The sequence below is a fragment of the Motacilla alba genome, chromosome 12, assembly GCF_015832195.1.
Source record: "Motacilla alba alba isolate MOTALB_02 chromosome 12, Motacilla_alba_V1.0_pri, whole genome shotgun sequence".
Classification (NCBI taxonomy): Eukaryota; Metazoa; Chordata; class Aves; order Passeriformes; family Motacillidae; genus Motacilla; species Motacilla alba.
This window is the reverse complement of record NC_052027.1, coordinates 8,016,531-8,042,924: the sequence shown is the minus strand read 5'-3', so window position 1 is coordinate 8,042,924 and position 26,394 is coordinate 8,016,531. Positions and strand designations below refer to the sequence as shown.

General features: G+C 37.1%; 1 protein-coding gene across 4 annotated transcripts in view; it reads right to left on the bottom strand.

Moving 5' to 3' along the window:
* The window catches only part of FHIT (fragile histidine triad diadenosine triphosphatase), a 530,314-nt gene that overhangs the window by 437,683 nt on the left and 66,237 nt on the right, over positions 1-26,394 (bottom strand). For 3 of the 4 annotated variants that reach the window (XM_038148756.1, XM_038148760.1, XM_038148758.1), the window contains one exon: positions 25,384-25,446. The exons of the other annotated variant lie outside the window; for it this stretch is intronic. The gene's annotated coding sequence lies outside the window, so the exon portion shown is untranslated. The remainder of the gene's footprint in view (positions 1-25,383; positions 25,447-26,394) is intronic. 4 annotated transcript variants of the gene reach the window in all.

Below are 26,394 nucleotides of genomic sequence, written 5' to 3'. Positions count from 1 at the left end.
TGAGTCTTTCATTCTATAGTTTCTCCTGTGTCCAGCTGAGCAGGAGGGATGATGGAGAGGCTTTGGTGTGCACCTGACATCCAGCCAGGGTCAACCTGCCACAGTCCTACAGTATTTAATAATCCTGGGTCATTAATATTAATACTGACAAACCAGCATGTGTTACAGACATCACCAGTGCTGTTCTATGAAAAGATACAGAATCATTTATAAAAAAAATTCATAATCCTTCCATGCAGCTAATTTTAAATATTATAGAACTCTAAAGAAAATATTATTATCTAATCATCCTTAATGACAGTTTCCTTAGAAAGCCTGTTTTCTATCATACTGCACAGTGTAAAACTGAATTTTATGTGATAATTACTAAATTGGTCCCTTCCCTTACAGGAAGGCAAAAGAAATCAACAGATGCTTGCAATGTGCCATGCAGCAAAGCAGAATCAAAACTGAGAAAATTTTAAATTTTGAGTCAATTTCAGAAATTAAACAATGAAGCTGCAAAGAGCATTCTGGGGCACATAAAAGGAATTACTTGAAGACTCTTTTAAGCCTCTTCTTATTCTTTTTTCAATTCCCTTTTGAATGGTGAATTTATTCCTACAGAACCCAAAACAGCTTAAACCAATTACAGATTTGCCTTGATAAATTTCCATTTTGTGCAGATACTTTTAAAGCAGGTGAATGATTTTGTACAGCAATTCAGTTGATAAAAAAGCCAGATTGCTTTTGGTCAGTAACTGACTTTTGCTAGTGCAGATTATGCCCATAAATGGGGTTACTTCTTTAGTTGTCTATTACACAGAACCATTTTTTGAGTACAAGCTATCCTGAAAAAAAGAAAAAGAACATTTAATCCGATACTATTGTGGGTTAAAATGCAATGATTACTTATTTATACAATTCTGAATGGTTTCACGTATGAAGATGCTGTTAGGCACAGGGACATTATCAGTTGCACAGACACAAGACTGAAAGCACATGTTGAACAACACCTACATTTTCAATCACTGTTTTAGGAGAAGAATGCAAAAAATAAAGATATAAACACAACACTGAATCATATAGGTGCTGGAAGATCTGTGATCATAAAAAAAAAGAAGACCTCAGAGGATTGAGATCTAACCCTTACAAAAATAAATTAACAGCAGATTTTGCCAAGTTACACAAGAATTTTGTAAAAGAACAGAAGATATAGTTTATAAGGCTACAGAAGATGGTGTCAAATGTAACAACAAAGGGCATGAACTTAAGCTAAGGAAGGGTCATCTTCAAAGGGAATGCTGGAAGAAAGGTTTCACACAGCGAGTGGTTGCGATGAAAAATAAACCGCTATGACAACCTTTGCAACAAGTGATATAAACTTTAAAGGGTGACAGGCATGGGAGAGACAGTTATTGTGCAAATATAGAAAGAGGGAGAGAGAGCGGTCTGGCCTTTTCAAAACTAGACTTTGCATCCATCCGTCTCTAAATCACCAGCATTTCAGCCCTATCTGCTGCCTCAGAAGTTCACTAAAAAGAGAAAATTGACACCAAACTGAACTGAAGGATCTAACAAGAAGATCCTGACAGTTGAAATGGGTCTTAGAGATTCCATCTACAAATGTTATTGCCTGAACTTACTCATTTCAGTGAAGGAATAAATCTTGCCCTATCTATTTCAGAGCCTTCATTTCTCTTGTAATGAGTCTTCACTTTAACAAGTTTTGATTCAATCATTTGCGTTTTATAAACCAAACGCATAATCTTAAGTGACTACCCATTAAAAATACACTCAAGTTACATATTAAAAAACCTTGAAAATTTATCTTCTGTCATCTGGATATCACTCTAAATTCCACATCTTCAAATGTCAGAAACAACCCTTTTTTTAAACCATGCTATGAAATATCAAGATGAATACTACTTTTGAATACTGCAGTTGAATATTACTTCTTAAGTTCAGCTGCAGAATAGACAAGGGAAAATTTCATACAGCAGACAAGTCTCTGGGGAAATCCAGGCTGGATTTGGAACTGTATTCTCAGGAAGGCTCAAAAAGGAACTTGATGTCATCTTCATTATATATTCAAAGGCACACACAGTTTCAAAAGCAAAAAAATAACTGCTCATAAAAAATCTCACCGAAACAAATATATATAATCAAATCAAGATGGCTCCAGATGCTCCGTTCTTCAGTGAAAGGATCAATAAAACAGCTAAAAATGACAAGATTCCTTTAAAAATTAACTCCACTGTATTTTACCATATGCAAAACAAAAAAGAAGCTCCACTAACCACAGCCACCTGCTTGCTGAAGAGGGAAACTACCTCTGGAATTAACATCTTTTATTATCTGTGCTAACAGATTCTACTATGAGATTGATCTTGGCTTACCATCATTCAGTAATGTTGCTAATAAGAACAATTTTTAGCATGATTACAGTATTTTAGAAAGCATAAAGTAGTTGAATAGTTCTTTAATGATTTCTGGGGACTTTCACCATAAAGAAAACATATTAGTTTACCAGATGCCAGATCATGCAATGAATCATTAACAAGAAGGTGTTTTCTGAATACTTCCCAAATAAATACCAGCTGATTTGTTCTCAGGAAGCAGACAACCACAAGCATCTCTTTTCTGAGATACTAAACCCAAGTCAAACATGTACTAAAATCTCTAATGCTCATTTATAACTTTTTTGTCTCAAAAGCAGTACACTATGTACGTGATCCTGCAAAGATCCAAAATAATACAGTAATTATTTTGAGATTTTAATAAAAATATTAATAGTTTTGTATCAATTTTTTAATTTATTTAAATGGAAGAAAAATATATACTACTTCAGGTGTACCTTGGTGATCTGGTTATGATGAACAGCATATTTCTTATCTGTCAAGAGTTCTTTGAAGATCAAGATGGTTGAAGAGCATAACTTCAATGGGCTGCAAACTTTAGGCCACTGCATTTTAACAATCATCTCCACACACCCAAAGCAGAGACTAAAACTAACATACTTGGCTATCTGAATTTTCTGTATATTTTAAGGCAAGCCAGTCCTGATGCTCCCTGACTACCTGCTGCTGCTCATCTCACACAGAAGCCCAGACCTTGCTCACCTCCAGTGTAAGGACAGAGCTCACAGTCATCAGTGTCACCTTGCTGCACTCCAGGAAAACACATCTGAGTTGTGCTTGCCCCACCTTCCAGCCTCTTTCCATGAGAGAAGTGAAATGGGGGCAAAAAACCACCCACAACAAAACAAACTGCAAGGGAGAAAACCCCTCACTATTCTCAGCACTCATTCCACTGTCTCTTTTTTTGTCCTTTGAGGAACAAGCTGTCTGTAAGAGACTCAGTCTGTTTTTTTCTGCCTCCTTCTGACTCCAATTGTAAAGCAGGGATAGGGGAAGACACATCTATTTGTTCCTCTCTGCCACTAGAATGAAAATGTCTCCTGCTATTTGGTCAGCTTTGAGTAACCCCCTGCTGGACAAGACCTCATGTCACTGGAGAAAAGCACAGGTCATGGCAGGAAAGCAAGAAAAAGATTTATGTTAAAAGTGTAAAACTTTAGATTTTATTTCCCAATTTCAAGTGACATGTTTACAAAAGAACAAAATTCTCTGACATAGATAAGGAAGTAGAAATTCCTCAAATAAAGCACAAAATTAAAGAGCAAATCCTTTTCCCTATCATCAAAAAGCAATAGTTACTTCCATAAAGAATTAATAATGACCATCCACAGCTTTATACAAGAGAAGAGGGATGAATATCACATATGTGATAGCTGCTGGTTAGCAGTGAATAATATAAAACTAATTTACTAGGTATGAGTCTGCCAACACATCAGTTGCTAGAGTTGTTCATTCCAGAGCTAAACTATTGCATAAGTAGCACTCTCAAAACATTTTTTTACAGAATGCAAATTAACAATTAATGTAGCCAGTGCTTTTCGAGTAACAGTTTTTCTTTTCACGTTACATATTTAATAATGGGTTTTTTCTTAAACTGACTGATGGTAATTCTTTGTCTTCATAAAAATACAAATGCACTTTCCTGCTGCATGTACATTTTCTGCCACTCAGTGAGTCAAAGTGCAAGCAAACAACCCTGCATGTAATCTAATTCATATTTTTACTTCTGGCAGGATAAACCCAGGTCAGGTCTGTATTTGCCATTTTGCTCTGCAAAGATGATCAAAGAACCCAGGAGCTGCAAGGGTAGCCTGACACAAGTTTTTTCCTAACTGATTCATATTGAGAAGAATTTTGGGTTTCTGATCCATTTGCATGCTCAAGTAGCCTTGTATTTCTTTTCTAACCTCAAAGTTTGTTCAAATTTCAGTTCTGTTTCAGCTGTTCTGTTTATGCCTAAGGAAAAAATAAATTTAAAAAAAAAAGAAGTTATTATAGTATTTTCCTTTTTTGCAATGATCATTTGTGTACTAAACAACCTCAGTTCTTGGAAACTTGGAGGCTGAGAAGTACTCAAGAAATGATAAATGAGACTCCTCTTCAACCTGATCAGCCCTATGTTAGCCAAGAAGTTTATTTACAGAGTGGGAATAGATGACACTTCCCCCCACCTCCAAGAACTGAGACCACAGATGATTAATTTACGGTAAACCCAAGGCTTTGATATTTCAATACATTTTGTGCCACCCACATATTCTGTCTCATGCTTTCTTGGATCATTTCCATTGCACTCTGCTGCAATTTACCAAAACAAACCCACAGCCCTGTCAAAGAGGGGCAAGAACAAAAAAATGAAGCCTAAATGTACGAACCCTCAGTGTACAAATGTACAGACCTCCACTTCCCAAACCAGAAGTATCATGGTAGTTCCTTATAAGAAGCGGAGATTTATAATAGGATTTTTCTTTTAGCTTTAAAACCAGTGAGGTTTCCTCCCTGCAAAATTAACAGTTCAGTATTGAAAGGTTTTGATTTCATTACATAATTTCTCTAGGGAATTACTGTTACAGTTACCGGCTCACTTGCGCGGTCACTTGGGGTTCCATTATTGCCACGCGCATTTGAATGGGAAAGACTGAAGGCTTCCATGTCTGGAGATATCCTGGCTTGATGAAACTTTAATTTCAGAATTCTCATAGGCACACCAGCTGCACAATTCAGCTCCCCATTAAATAACATTAGCTTAGTGAAGAATTAGAAGATGCAGAAGGCTACAAACAGGAAAGCAGTAGAGAGCAGGAGAACAACATATTTCAGCAGCAAGTCAGTCCCTCTCCAGGGGTCAGGGTGTACAGCTGGGCACTCTGTTTACCAATGCCAAGCCTCTTGGCTTCATAAAATTGGCTCTTGTGATCGGATTAAAAAATTTTTGCAAGAGCTAGAGAGGAATAAGCTCAATCAGAGATCATGAAACAACGATCACCCCAGCTCTGCCTGCTGGGGGTTGGACTGTCCAGCCACATTACACATTCAAAAGAGCCTTGTTTGCAGTTTGTCCCGAGTACCTAAAGCTGTTTCACATTACTGGATCTATAATAATCCTTATTTTCTTTCCAAAATGTTCTGATGAACAATGTTGTGTTCCCAGTTCAAAGACAAGGCATGTAGATTAGGAGACTCACAGAGGTCAGTGTTACATGATTTACCTTACTTGGGGTGGGGTTTTTTTCCCCAAAGGTGTTTGCAATCACTGTTTAAATAAGGACTCAATGAGTATGTGTCACATGGATTTTGGTATTAATTTCTTTGTTCATTGCTGCACAACCTTGTAAAGAAATCACTGATGGGTCTTATTTGTGCTTCAGCAACGAGAGCAGAATGCTCATATGAGAAATACATGCTTACATCAGGAGGTTGCAGGAGGCCTCTTCTATGTATTACTCAATCACCTGAAAGAAAACACAGCTTGGAGGACTTTACTAGAGAGGGTCACCAAATTATTCAGTGGAGAAATTCAAGCATAAGTGTTGTGTGGGAAGAGATGTCCTCTCAATGGGAGCCTTACTGAATTCCTCAGAACAGTTCAGTCTGGGAGAACTCAACTGATATTTGACTTTTTTTGCCACAAAATCAAACCAAAATTAATTCAGTAATCACTAATATTTAGAGCATCAATCATTTGCTGTCTGTTGAAGAACCAGTCATCAATTTGACAGTTTAGTAAAAAGTATCGTGATTGGAAATCATTACCACCAATATAGTGTATTTTATGATAAGCACCAAATAGGAATTCTGTCATAATGCAAAACCTTGAAAAAACTAATGTTTCTTTGGTGAGAAGCTGCAACATTACCTCTTTTCATTCAGGTTTTCTTTTAAGCCTCACTTCAAATATTATAAATTCCAGGTTTTCATTACATGTGCTTTAGAACAAGTCCAACTCTATCCTTACAGATCACACAGCTACAGCTAATCAGAATTCTGACTGGGTTACATTAATTGACACGAACTTCCCAAACCTATACAGTAAAGCAATGCATGGTCTGAAGAGAAGGAAATGCAAAGATATTTCTCATTCTTGCACACTGCTAGGAGCTTCTTGTTAGGACCTGTTTTAGCTACCCAAGGATTTTAGCTCCAAGCCAGAGAAAAAAAAATCTATACCATATAGCTCAGTGCAGAGCATGATTAGAGTGATTTTGCAGTGTGTAAGGAAGGGACAATATGCCCCTATGCATTTCACCATCAATTACACTGGTGTGCTATAGGAGAAAGGAGATTAACATTCCTGTCATGCACAAGATCTATGCAGCTGCCTCTTATTATTTGGTGAAGGTCATGAGTAAGGCCAAACCTATGACTGCATTCTAGCTAAGTAATTCAGCAGTCCCTTCTCCAAATGTGATTTGATAATGAGTTATTAGGAAATATGAGCCTGGGGTAAGAAATATGCCAGTGTTTAGGAGACAAGATTCTGCAACAATCCACAGTTATTGCAAATAAGCGACATGAAGATTTCTCTCAGTGTAAGTGAAAAAGCCACCATGAGCAGAACTAACCTAATGTGACATTTTGTCAGTCTACAGAGAGTTTAAAAACACTGGAAAGTGCTCTAAGAAGTAGTTCCATTAAATTAAGGCAATTTAATGATTCTATTAAATCCCTCTATCCAGGTGCCCCTTCTGCGCTTGCCACTAACTTATCTATTGTTTAGTTGCCAACCATACAGTTATTGTCATCTAATAAAACCCTTTTGGTTTCATAGAAGTAGCATAAGCCTTTATAAAGAAGAAATATTTTCTTCCAGAAATGTATTTCTGTAAATTGGGATCAATTATTGAATCAGAAGAATGGAGAAATTCATACTTTGATTCTTTGGAAGAATAGAAGACATTCTCAATCGTAAACAAAAATTTAACAACAAAAAGAACAGCATTAGGTATTGCAAGAAGTTAACATGGGAAAGAAAGGCTTGAAGGAAGGGAAAATTCAGATTTGTAGGGACATGGGATTTAAAAATATCTACCTTAAGGACTCCTGAAAAGTAAACTTGACTGTTAGTGACCACACTAGGATGGTCACTCTAGGACTGGTGCTAAAGCCTTCTAGTCTTCAGCCTGCAAAAATACCCCTATATTTTTAGCCAAGCAATTTGGCAGCACAAAGCTAACTCTAGTGGCCAATTTAGATAAATTTATTTATACATATATGAGTTTAGCATGAGTTTTCAAGCCTGAGTTTTCAAGTTTGAAGAGAATGACAGAGGCAATATTAACAAAAAGCTCAGACATCTACTAATTAAGAAGCTTTATTCTTGAACATATTTCAGGTATGTTTTAGAACTATACCAATATTTCAGCAATTTGACCTTCTTTGACATCACACACATTCACTCCTCAGCATCTCCCTTAAAATCATTATTTAAGACTAAAGCAGAGAGACACGTGAAAGATACTTTAAAGTAACTGTCAAAGGTTACAGGCAGGATTTCAGCTCATTATATTACAACTCCATCAGTTCTCAGCTCCAGGAAGGTTTATCCTGTGGTTTGACTATAAGTTCCATTTTGATTCCTTGGGATAGAGCACACAGAATGTTAATCTCAGCACTAAAGGCTCAGGTTTACAGGGCAGGACCAAGGACAGCCTTTTAAACAAGGAGCAGAAAGAAACTTGATTATTTTAGTGGGCTTTTCATTACAACCTAAAGCAGTAAATCAGTAATTATCAAAAATTACTACATAGCTTTGAGGATGAGGAGAACTGAGAGCAGAAAGTACCAATTTTATATATATACCAGGAAGTCTTAATAGGGATTTGGCATTTGCAATGTTGAAGAGAGAAGGAGGCATTCCTTTATTGGGTGTGTGGGGGGAGGTTCCTGAATTTGTCCTCTCAGTAAGTTCCACACTCACATCTATTTGCCCATACTGGTGGTTTCCAGGTTCCACTTACAGGCCTTAAGCTCCCTGGATCAGAGCACTTCTTCCCTGTAGGTCTGTAAGGCAGCTCTCCAAGGGGCTCCTGATTTGCAGCTTAATCACTCCTTACTAAAGTAATTCAATTTATAGGAATGTGGCTTGTCAAACCTATAAAATGTGAAAAATGAAAATACATTGAGAAATTCAAATACTTGTAAAATTCTACCATTGTGTGGGAGTGCCAGGAGCTTGGACCAATTTGAAAACACAGAACAGTCATTTGAAAACACAGAGAAGTTGTTTGAAAATTAAAATCCCTAATTTTCTAAAACCCATATGCACAAGCTTTTAAGTGGCAGTTGCTAAAAAAAACCAGTCATTTAAGAGCAGCTTCCACTAGAACAGACTTCAGGATGGATACTTTTTTGAACATCTACTGCTAGCGTCTGGTGACATTAGAACAAACCATAGCACAAAATCAAATGAGAAAAATCATAGACCTAAAGTAGCAAGTAAATTTTGTAACAAGAGTTTTTAGTGACCTGCTTGAGATTTTTAAACTGGTATCTCATGCAGTTAAATTCCAGCCTCCTGGTAAATGGGACTCACTGGAGTAACACTGTGCTGAGCCTAAAGGAGAAAAACACCAAGAAGATTTATAGCCACATTGACTGTAATTTACATTCTGCACAATTTAGTGTCTGCCACATCTACTATACTGCTTGAAATCTTATGTTTATCAGACATCTGGGGAAAATTTTGGATTAGTAGGAGATAGAGAAATTTCAAAAACATTTGGAAGGACATCATAATAATTTATTGCAATGCTTTGAGATAAAGCTTTTTATAACACAATGACTATATTTGGTCACTATGAAACCATCCTAAAATTCTGATTCTTGAAGATAATACAAAAACTTCAAGAACTGAATTTTTAGGGAATGTCATAAAGAGAGGAATATCAAAACACTTAAGTTTTGGGAAACAGTTTGCATCCAGAACCTTTACATCTAAAATGTAGAGATCTGCAGGAAAAAAAGCAAAAAAATGTTTTCAGCCTTAATCATTTTTCCAATCATAGAATCATAGAATGTTTTGGGTTGGAAGAGACCTTTAAAGATCATCTAATTCCACCCTCTGCCATGGGCAGGGACATTTTCCCCTATCCCAGGTTGCTCCAAGCCCTGTCCAACCTGGCCATGAACACTTCCAGGGATAGGGCAGCCCCTTCTCTGGACACCCTGTGCCAGGGCCTCCCCACCTTCACAGGGAAGAATTTCTTCCTTATACCCAATCTAAAGCCACTCTCAGTTTGAAGTCATTCTCCCTACTCTTGTTACTCCATGCCCTTGTAAGTAGTCTCTTTCCATCTTTCATGTAGGCTCTCCTCTTCCCCAGTTTTTTTTAAAAAAATCTTTTATGAGAAGATAAAGATCTCTTGAAATCATGAAAGCAAAGCTTGGGATTTGTTGCAATACTGAAAAATGCATTGTTTAAGGTACTTAGTTTGGGCTGAACTCTGTACAAATACTGAAGAATGCAGCAAATTTACAAAAACTGTTGTAACAAATTAGGGGGACAGTGAACTGGTCTGATCCTTGCCTTGACCATGGCACAATTATTTTACTTTTTTGTCTAAAATTCTTGCATTTCAGAAGTTTATCTAAAGAAAAGTCAACAACACAAAACAGCCTACTGAATTTACCCCCCTATTCATAGCACTGATGTGTGGGGATGCCATAAAGCTTGGCCTGTGAAAACAACCATCTTTGCCTCTTTTTTTAGAGCAAGGCAGGACTTAGCTTGTACTTCCCAGGTCATTATTTTCCAAAGCAGGTAGAATATCAAACAGCAGCATTTTACAAGGAGACTGTACTTGGAGAAGAACATTTTCTCCAAAAAGTAGACGTATAACTAAAGGAGATAGTCATACTCATATCCTCAGCTTTGCTGCAAGCCCAGCTGCCAGGAAACAGAGTAAACCCAATGAAAGAAAAAACATGAAATATTTATCAACTTGAGACATATTCATGCCCCATTTTCTCATGCTCCCTCAGTTTTAGGGGAATGCCTTGCTTCTCATTTGAAAGGCCTGGAACTCCATTTATCTTCTTTAAAATCGTTCCTCTATCTACTCTGTTACCATTTTTAAACACATTTTTAGAAAAAGAAAAAAAGCACGGCCACAAAAACAAACAAACTCACACAATACATCCCTGAGCATACTTAGAGCATAAAGCTTCTCAACCACAACTTTGTAGGCTGAACTTTGAACCTGTAGCTCCCAGGAGTCCTTCTGAGTCTAACTCAGTATGATAAATACCTGCTGTACCTCAGCTAGCAGAGAGAAATGGGAATTTTCCAAAAAGATCAATGCTCAGAATTCTGGCCAAATAAGGCAAAAACTTCAATGAGTTCCTTTCTCCTGTACTTAGGGTCACTTTCACTAAGTCCAGAGTCGTGTTTTGGCAACACCTGGAAGTCTAATAGCTTGAAAATCACCAGAGAAGAAACAAAGATCAGCCAAAAGGAACCAGGCCACAGCCAAGAAAACCTTTAAGTTTCAATGACTACTTGTCAAAAGGCTACAACTGAAGTATTAAGTCAATATTTGATTTGATAACCTCACACACACATAGATTATGTCAGCATGTCATGCCACACCCACAACTGTAACCCTATTCCTGAAACTGCCCAATGGATTTTGACTTTCATGCTTCTTTTTTCTTGTCTAAGAGCATGTCCATGTCAAGCGGGGGTTTCAGACCAGGTTTTGTTACACATGATAAAGCAGCAAACAAACTTCTGTCCTGATGTGAAATCTAAGGCTATACAGAATTCCCAAACCCTCAAATACTCTGGTCAGCCAGGCCCCTGCCAGGGCAGGCAGCTGCTGACCTGATGGTTTTCAATTTCACTTGGGAAAAAGCCATAAAATGTTCAGGAAAGAAGCACCTAGGAAGATCTACTGTATTTTTTCATGCTTACTGGGGAGGTTCCTTTCTTCCCTGCTCACAATAATTTCAAGCAAAGGTTCATTATGCACAAGTTTTCTAAGAACATGTAAAGAATTTACAACAGATTGTTGGAAATGCCCTGATCACCTTCCTGCATGTCTACAAAAATCTTCAGATTAAGAGCTGCCTTAAGCAGAGTAATTTTTAACCTTTTCCTTATTGCCTTACAATAAAAATAAATTAAATTATTTTTAAAAAATTTAAAACCCCAAAATTACCAAAAAAGGGGCAGAAAGTGTAGTGTTCTGCAATCCAAATTCATTAGCTACATGGGAATACATAGCCAGGAACTGCAGACCTAGAATCAGTGAACTTCCCGTAACTTCAAAGCAGCCCAGATTTCTCCAAAAGGAATGCACCAGAAGAATGATATCTGAGGCTCTCAAGGTTCGACAGAAAATATAAGTGCAGTGGAAAGTTCTTTTACCCAGCAGCTCTCTCCAACTTCCCTTCCAAAAATGTTGCTGCAACTTCAGTTCATCCCCCTGGCAGCCTGAGGCAGTGACCTGCTGTCAGCCGGGCATGGAATTTGCTTCAGTTCTGGAAGCAACTTCACCCAACTCAACGAGTCAATATCAGTTATTGACAGGTGGACACACAGCCCAGATGCCAATTTCAAGTTGGTGAATTTTCAGTATTTTGGAACAAATATTAATAAAGGTCATCAGAATCCAGATATTTGCTACTGGAAAGACACTAAAATTTTTCAAGGGATAAATTAATCTGGTTTATAAGCATTCACAGCAACAAAAGATAATTAAAATACTGACAAACTGAATACACCACAGGTATCTTCCAGGCATCACATTCACCATGTATAGATTTTTAAATGCCTTACATCCATAATTATGCTGCAAATTATAATGGTGCTAACACAGACAGGTAGGTACAAATCCCAAATAAAGTCATGATTCCAAACTGAATCAAAACAATAATTGCTCCAGCAGAGAGCACAGTAACATGTGCAAAAGAGAAGAATAGGCAGATTAAAATCTGTATGTGCATTAAAAGTCAGTAACATTAGATAAGCATTTACGAGTTCAGATTTGAGCATGGATTAACAGTAAAGCAAACCACATGCCACAAAATGTTACAAAAGAAAGCAGTGACTGTAAAATGCACAGTTTTGTCTTTTTGCCAGATGATAAAAATTATTCCCTGCATGGAAATGAGATTCTTCAAAGTTACCATACTGAATCATTTAATTTGTCCGAGTACTTCTAATGCCGTTACACACTGCTCCAAGAATCTGAATTTTAGATTGAACTAATGAAGGGCAAGGTATTTCTTTACACACACAGTTAGACGTCAACTTAATAGCCAGGTGCAGCACAGCTTATAAAAACAAACAGCAACCCACAGCAATTTCATTTATCCAGGAGAAGGATGGATGTATCTTTCACAAATATTGTCTGTACTTAAATATTTCAATTACATCCTTTTACATGCCCTCTGTGTGTAACAGTGCCTCAGAAGTCCTAAGTCTGTTTATTTAAATTTCTTTTTTTCATTATGCAGGGTAGGCCTTCCAACTGTAAAGCCTAAAGTTTGAATGCAAAATGTTTATATGAAATTTGAGTGATCTTAAAAGCTCTTACTCCTCTTAATTGATCTTATTATTCTTAAATTATTTATTACGTATTTTTCAATCAAGCAGCTCAGGCATGGCTCAGATCATTCTACCTGGGCCTTGTGTTCCACTTAAAAAAAATTACCAATAATAGATGTGCAGAGGAAAGTCTAGGGAAATACTTCTATGTCATATAATAGAGAATTTATTCATAGTTTAGTTCTTGTTACCCTTTGTTACCAACTATAACAGCCCATTAATTACATTAATTATAGATCATGCAAGCACTCCTTACAAAACATAATGCCATAATGCCACCTTCAGTATTTCTTCTAATTAAGAGTTAATGCAAAGGTTAATTTAGTGAGAAGTACCCCATCTCTTTCTGGAGAAAGATCACATGTTAGATGTAAGTGGTCAGAAATATTTCATCAGCAGAAGGAAATCTGTTGATAAAAAGAGGTATTCAGAGGTGGATTTGAGTAGAATATATTTAAAACCCACATGGCATCTTCTTTCCTGTACCACATCCCCACTATCAATTGCTCTGTTTCACGTGGTTTTAATGTACATTGGTCATTCATGTTGCCATAACCAATATCTTATTAATTTTAGGCGAAGAACTCAGTCCTTGGTTAATTACCCACAGCCTGGCAGGTCTGTAAGCACCTTGTGAGTCTTGCAATGCCATCCCAACCATCAGGGAGAGGAAAAAACCAGCTATACAGATGTGAAACATCTGCACACTATCCAAGTGCATTTTGTCCTGGGTACTGCAACAATCTGTGGGAATGACTCAGTGGACAGGCTGGGCCAGCAGTAAATATTTCAGTACCAAACCCGTTAGAAGTGTTCTGATTCTCTGAAGGACTCTCTCTTGTCCTCCTGCACCACTTAAGAACTGCTTTGGATAAGTTAGCAAGTCACCTGATTTTCCCAGCAACTAAACACAGAACAGTTTATTGGCCCTAACTGGTGGGAAAAGATGCTTAAGAACCTGCAATGCACCTGCAGAGCCCAAATCCTCTAACAGAGGGTTTCAAATCTACTACCATTAAGTAGATTCTCTTCAGTCAGAGAAAAGTGAAGTTATATTTGCTTGCACAATAAAAGAAGTTGTCACTTTTGTCAAACAAGTTCTCACTAAAGATGACTGCAAGCATAAATCATTAACATAATTTATTAGAACTATTAGAATGCATCCTTTTTGTCTTCTAGTTCAGTTATTCCTTGCACTGGTTATTACAAAAGACAAGAAAAGAACAATAATTTCAGATCTCTAAAATCATCTGGAGAGTACATAAGAAGAGAATGATCAATAATGCTAATCTACTGGAACCCAAATGCCCAGAAAGAGATATTTTACCATAAGTGATTCTTTAAATCATCAGTGTTGTTTCTCAAAGTCTCTCATTCATAGTTTAAAAAGCACAAATACAAGAAAATAGATACTGAAATAAACATAAAAAATGCTGAATTATAACTGTACTTTGAGAGCTTCTAGGTGAAGTGCACATTACCTTCTTCTCTCACTGACCACAAACCCAAAATTGAGACATGTCATCAGATGATCTCTATACAAAGAGAAGAGGGAACTTGAAGAAACCCTCTCCTCCCCCATACTTTTAACATCAGAGACACCTCATTACTCGTAAACACCTGATTACCTCTAATACCTAAAAAGAGTTATCCGTGTACCTATTTTCTCAGGGGAAATGCCATCAACCATAATAGAAGAGTGTCCATCCAAAGTATTTTCTTTATTATTGCCTGAACTTGGTTAGCACTTTACATTGATATTGCCAATCAAAGTTATCCTGAACTTTAAGAAGCTTTAAGTATTTTACAGCTAGGAACAACCAGTATAAAAGAATACAGAGGAAGATTTTTTAAAAAATGAAAACCAGGGAAAAAAAAAATCAGAGCAAACATGAATAAAAGGTAAAGGAACCAACAGCAGAGCACAAAAAAATGTACCAAAAACATACATCTCATGGAGCAAAAAGGCAACTTTTATAATATCCCTGGTCCTTTCTCTTTCTGCCAACATAAAATAAGTACCCAAATTGTAATGTCAGTGTTAGTTGGTTACTTTAAGATTACAGACTGCCAACAGGTTAAGCACATCACTGCTAGGATCCTATTTGAGAAACAGATAACACAAGAAATGTTACATCTGACACATCCCATCCTTCAAGCCATCCTATTCCCTCCAAAAGATTCAGATGAGGGGAATTCTCCAGGTCTCTCATAGTTTTCCACTATAAAAATCCTGCCTTTTCCTGAAACTCCCTAAAATCCTTGCTCCTCTGTAAAATCCAACAGTGCTGTTGTGTACAGGCTCACTTTCAGATTTCACCCACTTTACTATTCTCTTTGGATCAGATAGAAAAGACAAAATGGTTTGGAGCACTTCTACCTCAAAGCAGCCTCTGGATGGCCAATCAGCCAAGCAAATAATATAATGGCCAGGGAGAAATCACTCATGAGAAGAAGCTGTTTATTGATGCCTTTTATACCTAGGAATGAAAAATAACATATGCAAGCAATAAATCATAGAAACATTTAGGTTGGAAAAGACCTTTAGGATCATCAAGTCCAACTGTCAAGTGCACAGTGCAGCACAAAACTCTCAAGCTTTCCTTTCTCACTATACTATATTCTCTCTCTTGATGGCACAGCAATGACTAAAACATCCCAGAGTTATCAACAGTGTTTCCAACACAAATCCAAACCAGCTCCTGAGCAGTTACTGTGAAGAAAATGAGCTGAACCCCAGCCCAAATCAGCACAGTAAGAACTAGGCCTGAGCACACACCTACACAAACATTACATTCCCCATGGAGGGGCTAACAAGATGATCCACAGAACTTGTACACTAAGAGTTTGATGCTCCCTTCCCTGTAGGGCCACAGGGAATATAGGACCTGATTATGAACCATGAAAGTAGAAAGGCAAGATCTAAACTACCTTCAGACTCAAAAGCTGAAAACACTATTATTTTTGCAGCGGAGTAACTAAGGAAGTCTCAGATCTGAAAGTGGTCTCTAAACCAGAGTGTTACTTTAAAAGTAAAATAAAAATTTTATATTATCAAAAATAAATGCTCTCAGCAGCCTTCATTACAATTTCAGCAAAGAAGAGCTGGATAAAAAATATGCAGTGTTTTTTTTCAGTGCTTGCTCTGGAACAACTGCCACTGTTAAATTCAAGTAGAAAATTCAGGCTTTTAAGGATACCTCAGAAAAGCAAAAACCTGACTTATCTATTGATAGCTCAGCCAGCTTCCTTAAATGGACTGCAAATAATTTACTGAAAGCTTTGTAAAACTCTAGATATTTTTCAGTGCAGTAAAAAGATAACAATCTTGAATTTCTTTTCCATGAGACGTTTCCACATCAGTGGAACTGTGCAGTAGTAGGCAAATAGGAGATGATACAGTACAGATGATTGCACAAAACTTCAGAAAAGATACTAAGTTTTTCTAAAAGTTATCCCAAAGCCCATGGTCCTTTTACTTGCTTGGGAGTTTGAAGATTGTTTTGGATTTTTTTCTGGGTTTTTTTGGAAGGGCCTAGGGGGCCAGGGCTGGAAAGGAGAGAGGGGAATTATATGCCTTTCATAGTGCAATAGCAACAACAATTATCACAGCTAATTGCACCCCTTGCATTTAACAGATATGAAATCAAACATACAGATAAGGCACAAAGGGTTACTAACATTTTAGAAAATAGACCTAAATCTAGTCCTAAATAGACTCTTCCCAGCCTACCAACAGGAAGGTAGCCCACAGTGATCCAACAGCATTAACTGCTGATGAAGAGGTCAGGTTTTATGGAGCTAGTGGATTTGTAACTGAATCAAAAACTGTTACTACACCCAAGAATTTGCATCTGAAAAAAGGATTTCCAATGGTTCAGTCCACTGGAGGAAAGACCTAAGCCTTACATGAGGCAATTTGCTGTAAAAGAACAAATCCATAAAGAACATCAATGAACTGAAGGTGTAGAAATACACAAATAGGTAAGACAAGACAAAGATAAACATGTACAAAGAGTGGAAAGAAATATATTAAGTCAATCAAAAACTATGACCTAAAAATAATCATGATGCTCCCTGACTCTGGCTGCACTGCTGTCTTTGTATGTACTGGATTAGTTCTTGTCTTCAGCATCTTACCAAAAAGTACAGGAATTCCCAGTTAAGTAAAGTACAAATCAAAGTAAAATTATATTCACCTGATAAATAATTATTTTTTAAGTTACCCAATAATTTGGAGATTCTTGCCACATCACCCATTTGCTATTATTTTCATGCAAAGCTTCCCATTGCAAAGTCATTCATAGGAGTATAAGGGTGTCATTTGGGGACTAAAGCATAAAAGAAATTCATTGCATGTATTAAGGACTGACTTTAGGTATTGCAAGTTCAAAAAGTTGGTATATTCCTGTAAGTCTGTTTGCTAATGAAGCAGATATGGATATGCTTCCATTTGGTTTATTCATACATTATTTATTAACAGCTTCCAAACTCTTACAATAAAAGCCACAACCAATAATCCCAATGAAGCAGCTGTCATCAGCAGACAGCAGGAAGTCTGAGAAAACAGGCAGTAACATCAAATCTTTTAAAGCTCTCTTTTACCACCTTCCACAATTATCTTTGTAAAAATGATAGTGTCCCATGTGACTGCTCTAGGGTAGGCTTTATTTTTTCCTTGTCACCTTTTCTCTTCTAATTCCCTTATATAATGCCAAAAAATTCCAAAGATTCCAAAGGACTTTGGAAGCCAGTATGTCCCAGTTCTCCCAGATCATTCTGACACCTAGAACATTCTATCCTAAACAACATCCCTAAATACATAAAAGGCTAAGCCACTCCAAAGTGGAACATGCTCAAATCACTTCAAAAAAAGTACACGCCTGATAATTCTTTACAGCTAACCCATTTGCCATGCACCCCTGAAACAAGCACACAACCTTCAAAAAAGGAAAGCCAGCATTCAAAATTCAAGTTTGTAAGACCTCTCAAAATGAAGCAAATTAGACCAATGTTGAGTATCTACAATATTTATTAACCTTTATGTCCAAAGTCTTTTCTCTCAACTACCCTCTTTTATCTTAAATGACACTTTCGAAGCATTACTTGGCTTAGAAGTCTAGCTTAAAAAAGAACACTGATAATTCATGTGTAAAAGCTTGATTTTGACCAGAATTCAAAATCATATAATCTGTATATGCATAAGATAAGGTCTGCACTGGCTCTGCTATCAGTCCTGAGAAATAAGGTGAAATCACTGATCCAACTTCTCAGCAGAGACAATTTTTATGGGGAAAGATCTCTTTTCCCTAACAACACACTCTACATGTAATAGATCAACTGTAGCAGCAATAGTACAGTCCTTGCTTGCTTTTATAGTAACGATGATACTACACCAAACTTTGTTATCCAGATCCACCAACAGAACAATTTAGAGTTTTCTAAGCTGAAATACCTTAACTAACTAATGCTGTAGTATTCACTTGATCCACCAATAAAAGCCATAGAACAGATATATTTTACTGATATAAATCAGTGTTACAGGATAGTAATTCCTAAGGAAGAATAATTACGCCATCGTGAGAACTTTCAGTGGTGCATCTGCATTCAGAAGAATCGAAGAAAGCTTTTTCATAATATAAATATGCTGTCATAAGAAAAACAGAAGCAGTAAAAATGTGCATTTCAATCCAGTGGAAGTAATGTCTCCATTTAAAAAGATGCTTTGAGTTTCTCAAGGGAGTTGTTTATTTGTAACACAAAGCACTACACTTCATGTTTCTATTATGTCACGTGTCATTTGTCTTTCTCTAAGAAATCTGTGTTGTCAATATCTATTTCATTGTTCAGTAAATTTTCATTACACATGCCATGATGTCTACATTCTGTTATCTGCCAGTTATACATCAGTGCCCCACATTTCTTGGGTTCAGGGAAATCTGGCTTCGAAAGGAAGAGCAGCAGTGGTCTGGATCCATCTCTCATACATGGGAATGATATCTGAACCACCATAAATGAGAGCTTTGCAGAAACATTAACCTAAAAAGCATTCTCCATGTTTCTTTTGGGACAATAAAGAGAACCATCTAAAGAAAAAAAGTATGCTAATTCTGCTTATTCAACTTCCCTCTACATGACAGAGCAATATGGGACATCTAACACTGCTCTATCTAAAACAAAACAACATAAAAATCATCTTTAAACATATTTTTCAATACTATTCACAAGGTACCTGTCTCACAAAAACTGAAGAGAACCATGCTAAAATGGTTTGTTAGCATTAAATTCTAAGCTAATTACTACCATTTAGTGTCTTTTCAATCACTCCTTCACCTTTTTTTTTTTTTTCAAACTCCACCATCCCAAAGGATAAAATTCATCAAATCCTTACTGATAGTCTCTTGAGGAAAGTCTGGTTTTAAACAAATACATATGGTGTATATATACATATACACATACACACATCGTTAAAACACTGTAGGTCCATCACTTCTGCCAGTGACATTCCTGATTTCCATGTTATTATTATGTCAAAGTGAAGAGAATTCTATTCAGAGATATTCTGATGAAAACACAGGCGTTACAAAAGACAAGAATAAATAATTTCTACCATTTTGAAGGATGTTTCAAATCAGTACACATTTACGAGTTATCAAATTTCAGGATATCATTTATATTCATATAAATATGGCTTTTGCCTTGCTTGATAAATACTTACTGTCTATAAACCAGATGCCTGTAAGAGCTGTATTTACTTACATTCTCATCCTGCCTGCAAGCCCGCTTCTATAGTACTTAAAAAAACATATATTTTGTTCCTGTTGAAAAAAGTAATAGCATTAACCTCCCCATCTTTGTACTTCTACACAAAAAAAAAAGCCATGGAAAGCCATAGAGAGGAAAGGAACTGTTCCTCCACGAAGTGCTTTACTGAAGTAGAAAAAGGCATAAATATCTCTGTATGCCTCGTGTGGAACATGGAAAGTCACACAAGGAAAAAATACAAGGAACTTGTTATGTGTCCTGTCAGAAAATGGCTGCTACATAAAAGTAAAACTTACTGCCCTAAGGGAATCCTGCAGTTTCTTTGCTGTTTTTTGTTTTCCATCTCGCTTTCCTGCTAGAGTTACACTTCTCAGCAAGGCAGAGTGTCAAGAAGCTTCAATGTACAGAGGAAGATCATCTGACAACAAAAAACATATCCAGACTGTCAGATGGAGTGTGTACATTGGAGAGAATTAACTGGGAGAAAGTATCTGTCCAGAGATTGTAAAATTCTACTTAGAGGCAAATAAATCCTTCTCTCCAATTTACAACATTTATTCTGTTCTAACTACTCCTTGGTCTTCAGGTGCCTGCTTCAGATGAAGAAAGACACTTAAGAATCACAGAAACACACTCTCACTTAAATAGAAGACAGATGTGTGTTTGTTTTAAATGATTCACAAGCACTTGCTGTGAAACAGCATTGCCTCTCCTGCCAGTTACCACTGGAAAATTTTTAGCAGATTTTTCAAGGTAGCCAACATAAGGAATTTAATGTTAGTAATGGGATAACAAGAACCACGGGTGAGGCAGCTGCACTGGTACCAGGGCAACAGCAAAGGACATGAAAGCTTTTATCACACAGTGCAAGATTAGGAAGGTCTAAAGTACTTTGGTATGGTCACAAGAGAGACACAGCAGAGTTACTATCAGTTCATCTTCTGAATAGCACCGGTGCAACAGGAGCAACTCTAGCTGAAAGAAAAAGAAGTCAATGAGAGGAATATGCTTGAAACTATTTGACTATAATGATGAAAGCATGATAGAAACAAGAGAATGGCAGTTCTGTATAGGAAAAAAAATCTGTATTTGCTATAGTTCAGGTCTCCTTTTTTGTCAGCACTTTAAACAACATGGCAAAGGTTGAGACAATTCTGTTAACATTACTGGGAAAACTACTAAAATTGTATGAGGTTTTAGATATAGCTTATATTTAATATCCTGAACTGCAAACCTGCAACCAAGATACTTTGCACTGCATCCCAATTTTCAGTCTATTTGGCCAAGCTAGAAATGAAGCAAACTAATAAAATAGTCATTCTTCATGTGAGAGAAGAAAAACATACCAGCAATCCTCCATCTTGCCAAGTTTCTAACTCCAAATTCACAACATTCCTCATTTACTAACAATGCAATTAAAGTTCAGCTATTAAGACCTCAGGAACTTGATTCTTTTCATAAATACTGAAATATGTTTGATATGTTACCAAAATTGTTGCAAATGCAGATAGCTGCTGAAAATATTCTTCAAGACAAAATTATTGTTCAAGTGTTCACAGAACAGTCACCAAAACAATTATTTATTCTCATAAATAATAGAGAGAAAATAGTAATAGTAACTAGAGCACCCACCAAAATTACTGAATTGTGTTATCAGATATGTGCAATTAACTCTTGCAGACTTCTGGACAGACCATCTTTTCTACTTAATTTTACTTGCTCTCACTGTAGTGGAAATTATGGCTCCTACTCCTGCTGAGTTATGGAAGTGGTCCAGGTAGCCTGAGTTCAGTTTCCTACAGCTGGATCCCTTCTCAAAGCAAGCGGAACACCTGGCACAAGAAGTGAAACACAGAGTGCTCAGCACAACATTTCTGTACGAGCACCAACAGAGCACGTGTCCCTGGGTGCCAGCCCCAGCAACGGCAGCCTTTCCCTTGGGATCTACCAGGACCTTCCCCACACCTGGCATTCACTGTACATTTTCTCCAGCACAGTGAGCAGTGGAGGACTTCAGTCCATTCTTCTTTCTTCTGAACATTTCATCTGATATTTTTTGCTTTCTGTTGATATAATAGAGAGCCTAAGTACAAGAAACTCTTGTATTTTTATTCAGTATAATTAATCAAAATTTAGTGGGGGGATATAAAAACTAACTATAAAAGCAGTGTTAGAAAATACAGTAAAGATAGTGCACCTAAAAGCTCTGACTAATAATTGGGTAAAACTGACACAACAATCAAATGAAGATACTTTCCACAAACCAGAAGACAGATCTTAGCAATTTGAAATTTAACATATATCACAGTATCTCAATTTAGGCAGCTAAAACATCCTAAAACCCAACTGTCTTTGAATACTGACAAAGGAAGTCAGTAACAGTCAAACCCTCATGACGGATGAACTTTTAATCAATAAATAAAGCACATTTTTAGTGGCTTTTCCTCTTTGAGGAAATTCCTAAGTAATACCTGCTGAAAGCAAAATCGGGAAGGTAAGAAAATCCCCCCTAGCAGCCGCATGAATGGGATACTGCAGCCACCAAAACATTTTTTCTTCACCACAAACAGATTATAATTTACAGTGCAAGAGATTAAAAACCATTTTATTACTTCTCACTGCCATTCTGCCCTTTCAGTGCTGTAATTATGACTGGTCAAGTAGATCTTTAATTTGCACACTTCAAATACTGATTATCTGTATTCTGCAGACATCTACAACTACATACATCAAAGCTGCTGGCTTCCACAGAATGTTAACCAGGGCTCATTGTTCTTACATTCTTTTCAGAGTTGAATCCCGGTGCATTAGGTCTATAAACAGGTCCACTTAGTCATTTTCTTACAAGCTATTCGTGTAGAAACTATAACGTTCTGTTCTCCCCAGAAGCTTATAATACATCACATGGATAATTGCATTTGAAAAAATTAAGCATGAAACACGAGAAACACCAATAAAATTCTAAGTACACCTGAGTCATCACAGGAGAAATACCATTATTTCTTAAAGTGCAGGTAGCATGGGGGGGTTGGGGGAACAAGAAAAAAACAAACAAACAAAATCCAAGTTTCAAAGAGCAGACTTCTGTAAGCAGTGAGCAAGCACATTAGCCTTTGAATTATACACACTGACCTGAGACACAGAGCATGCCATCAAGTGTTAAACACAACCTACAGTAGAATTAGCCTCATATACACCCAACAGGGCATAAATCTTCACTAAAGTCTCCTAGAACACACAAAACACTCACACAAACAATGTATTGAGAGAAGACATTCTCCAGCCTCTGCTCTCCTGAAGCTAGAAAGTCTTTCCTAAAAATTAATGTCCAAGTCTATACGTCTAAATAGTGACAAACACTAAATCTGTTCAATCAAATGCAGCATAACAAGAGAGAGTTTTCCAAAACTGTTACTGAGTTTTGTGTATGCAATTGTTTCATATGAGCTATGGTATTTTGAAGAAATTACCTCTTTTCCAATCATGTTAACCATTATCTGTTTCGACACCAATTTAACTGGCAAGGATTCAACCACTTACTAAGTAATTCCATTTTCTATATATTAATAGATTAAACAGTTTTTGCTGTCTCCTATCTGAGCACCCTCAGGATAACTTCCAGTGTTTTTCTCATTTACATTTGATTTAGAAAAAGTCAGACAAAACATAATGTCACTTTTGAAACTAATAACAAAGTGTCATTTGAAATGGTTCATTAAACTTGCAAAACATGCATTGCATCCTCCCAGTATCTATATTAAAGCCAGTAAATCCAATTTAAAACAACTTTTAATCAAACTCAAGTGTTGAAGTTCTTAATACGGCAACTGACAGCGTACAGAGGGCAAGGTGTACATTTCATTGTCAGCTTAGTTCAAATAATTAATGAGATTTAAAATTAATTTTGGTATAGCAACAAGCAATTTTTCCAACTACTACACTGACTCATTTAGTGGAAAATATTGCAGACAAATATTTCCCAAGTCCATTTCAGTAGTCATTGTTATCAGCAGAGACACTCAGACTCAATCTTGGCTTCTTTGGAAGTACCCAGAAATGCAACTTGTCTGTATTATTAACAACCAGTAGGTGCCCACCCCTACAGAAGGCAGAAACAACCTGATTGATATATAAGAGACCAGGGTTGCACCTGTTTGGAAGGAGACAAGAAGCCATTTATTTCAAGTATATTCAACTTCCCCAAACCAGAGGGGTTTGCATCCTGTCTGACCTATGCTTGGTGATTTCCCCGAGCCCCTGGGCAGACACAGCTCTGTGTTAACCCCCTGTGTTCTACCAGTACCGAGTCACAAATACCTTTTTTTCAGAACACAGACTGCTAAATGGGACTGTGGTGTCTGGCTGTACCCCAGCACTGCCCTCTGTCTTTTCCAGTGTCACACACTGCAACGAGCTCCAGCTTCTCACTTTCAGCAAAGCTGAGGGCCAGGACTTGAGGATGAGGAGAAGACATTGCCAGCTCAGGTCACAGGGCTCTTCAAGTTCACTGCTCTGCTGCCTATTTAAGCCTTCCTTGTAAGGCTTATCTCCCAGGAAACCCAAATGCATGAGCATTCCACACTGAAACAGTAAAAGTGCATCTGTTTATTGCATTCATTTTCCTGTCATTCACCAGGTAAAGACATTGTTTAGTAAGAATGTACAGACTAAACTAAGCAATGAATTAAGAGATAATATTAAGGACTTCAGACTCTTTCAAAAGACTAAAAAAAAATTATGTTTATTTTTGAGAGACCTTAATTAATATTCCAAAAAAAAAAATAGGCCCATTCCTCAGCACACAGCACAGTTCGATTCTTTGCAGCTCAGTCAGAGTTACTCCTGTTTGGTTTGGCTACTCTCCAAATTATCACAAAAACATCACTTCAGGATCTAGCTATTGGCACTACAATATTTCAGCCTCCACTCTTGTTTTGTAGCTGAGCATGTTCCACAGTAAATTTAACAGTAGTAGTCAAGCAACTAATGCAAAAATGCAACTTCTGTTTTTGCTGTTAAAGACTGGAACCCCTACTTCTGCAACATCTACAGAACCTGCACCAGTCATTCTTATCCCTTTTATGGAGCTTTTAAACATTGACTGCATTAACTAATTAATTTGCCATTAACTAATTTATCTACTGACCAAAGAGAGAAAAACTGACACTGGGAAATTATTAGTTTGGAGGTTAAATTAATTAAAAACAGTACAGTAGTGACAGAATTTAATCTCATGCTTCTCATGAGAGCATGGAGTTACTCACAACTGCAGCAATTTGTGATAAATCCATGAAGAGATTCTATGATGGGAGTGGAATTAAACTGTGTCACCCCTAAGAGTATATGATGTGCTCACTCAACAGCACCTGTACTAAACAATATTAGAAACACACAAACTGAGCAAACCAAATGAACTTGTCGTTTGAGCTAGCACATGATACATGCCCTTGAACATCAAAATACAGTAATTTGCATCAATAAAATTCAGGGGATCACAGGAGTAGTCAGAATGACCAGAACATTGTTTGCAGTCTGTCCTCATCTGTGTGAACGCACTTGAGTAAAGAACCCAGCAACACACAAGGGTAGTGAAGAGCCACTGAAAATACACCAAGCACAACCCCCCACCCAAATCCAATCACTACATCACTCTGGAAACTACCACCAACTCACTAGTGCAGCAGAAGAGGAACCTCAGGGCCTGAATGAAGAGAGCAGTGATGAGATTCCCAAATCCTGTGGCAAAGAAACAAGAGAAAGCAGCATAAGAAGATGGGAAGATAAGCTGCTCCAACCGCAGGGACTCAGGCTTCTGCAGCAATGTGAATTCTCCACTCAGCTCTTTTCTGGACCTTAATACAAAACACCCTGAATACATGAGCTCCCCACCAAAGCAAGGCTCTAACTATCCAAGAAACTGGGCTGTTTTGAATGGAGGATTAAACAAACACAGCTTGGAAGATTCTTTCCTTATTAGCTCTTAATAACAGAGTACTGATGACAGAATTCGTCACTCCATTGAGGTGCACAGCACACAACAGCTCAAAGCAAGAGCTGCTTTTGCAGTTTATACACAGAGAATCCAAATGGCTTCAATTTGAATCCCAAAAGAACCAGTGACAATGTGGCTGTGGCAGCAAACTTTCCAGCATGCATTGTACAATTCTGCCCAGAAGCCAAGGAAAGTACTCACATTAAGCAGGCCCTCTGTAAAAGGGAGATAATATTTTGTCCTGCTTTTGGTATTATTGGCAAGGTATCTCCTGTGCGTGAACAGGAAGTTGCTCTGCAGCTTATGATAAGAACGACATTCGCTAGGTGGTAGTGTCAAACAAATAATAGTCCTGCTAATAACTAGAAGGAACTATCAAGACAAATCAATATAGAAAGAAATTACAATGCTTGTGTAAAACATTATTGTCTATTCATTGAAAAATTACAAACCACAAAATACAACTGATCTAGCAATACGGCCAAATTGTTATTGATTTGTATTAAGAATTTTTCCCTACTTGACATTTCTAGAATTTTTATATAATTGTATATTAAGGCTCATAGTGAAGATGAGATTATAAATTCCACACATCTGCTGAGAAACACCATTCTGAAATTAACTGTCTTGAGACTTATATTTAGAGCATATGAAAGTAATTCAATTTCCCAATTTTAACTCTTCTTTTATCA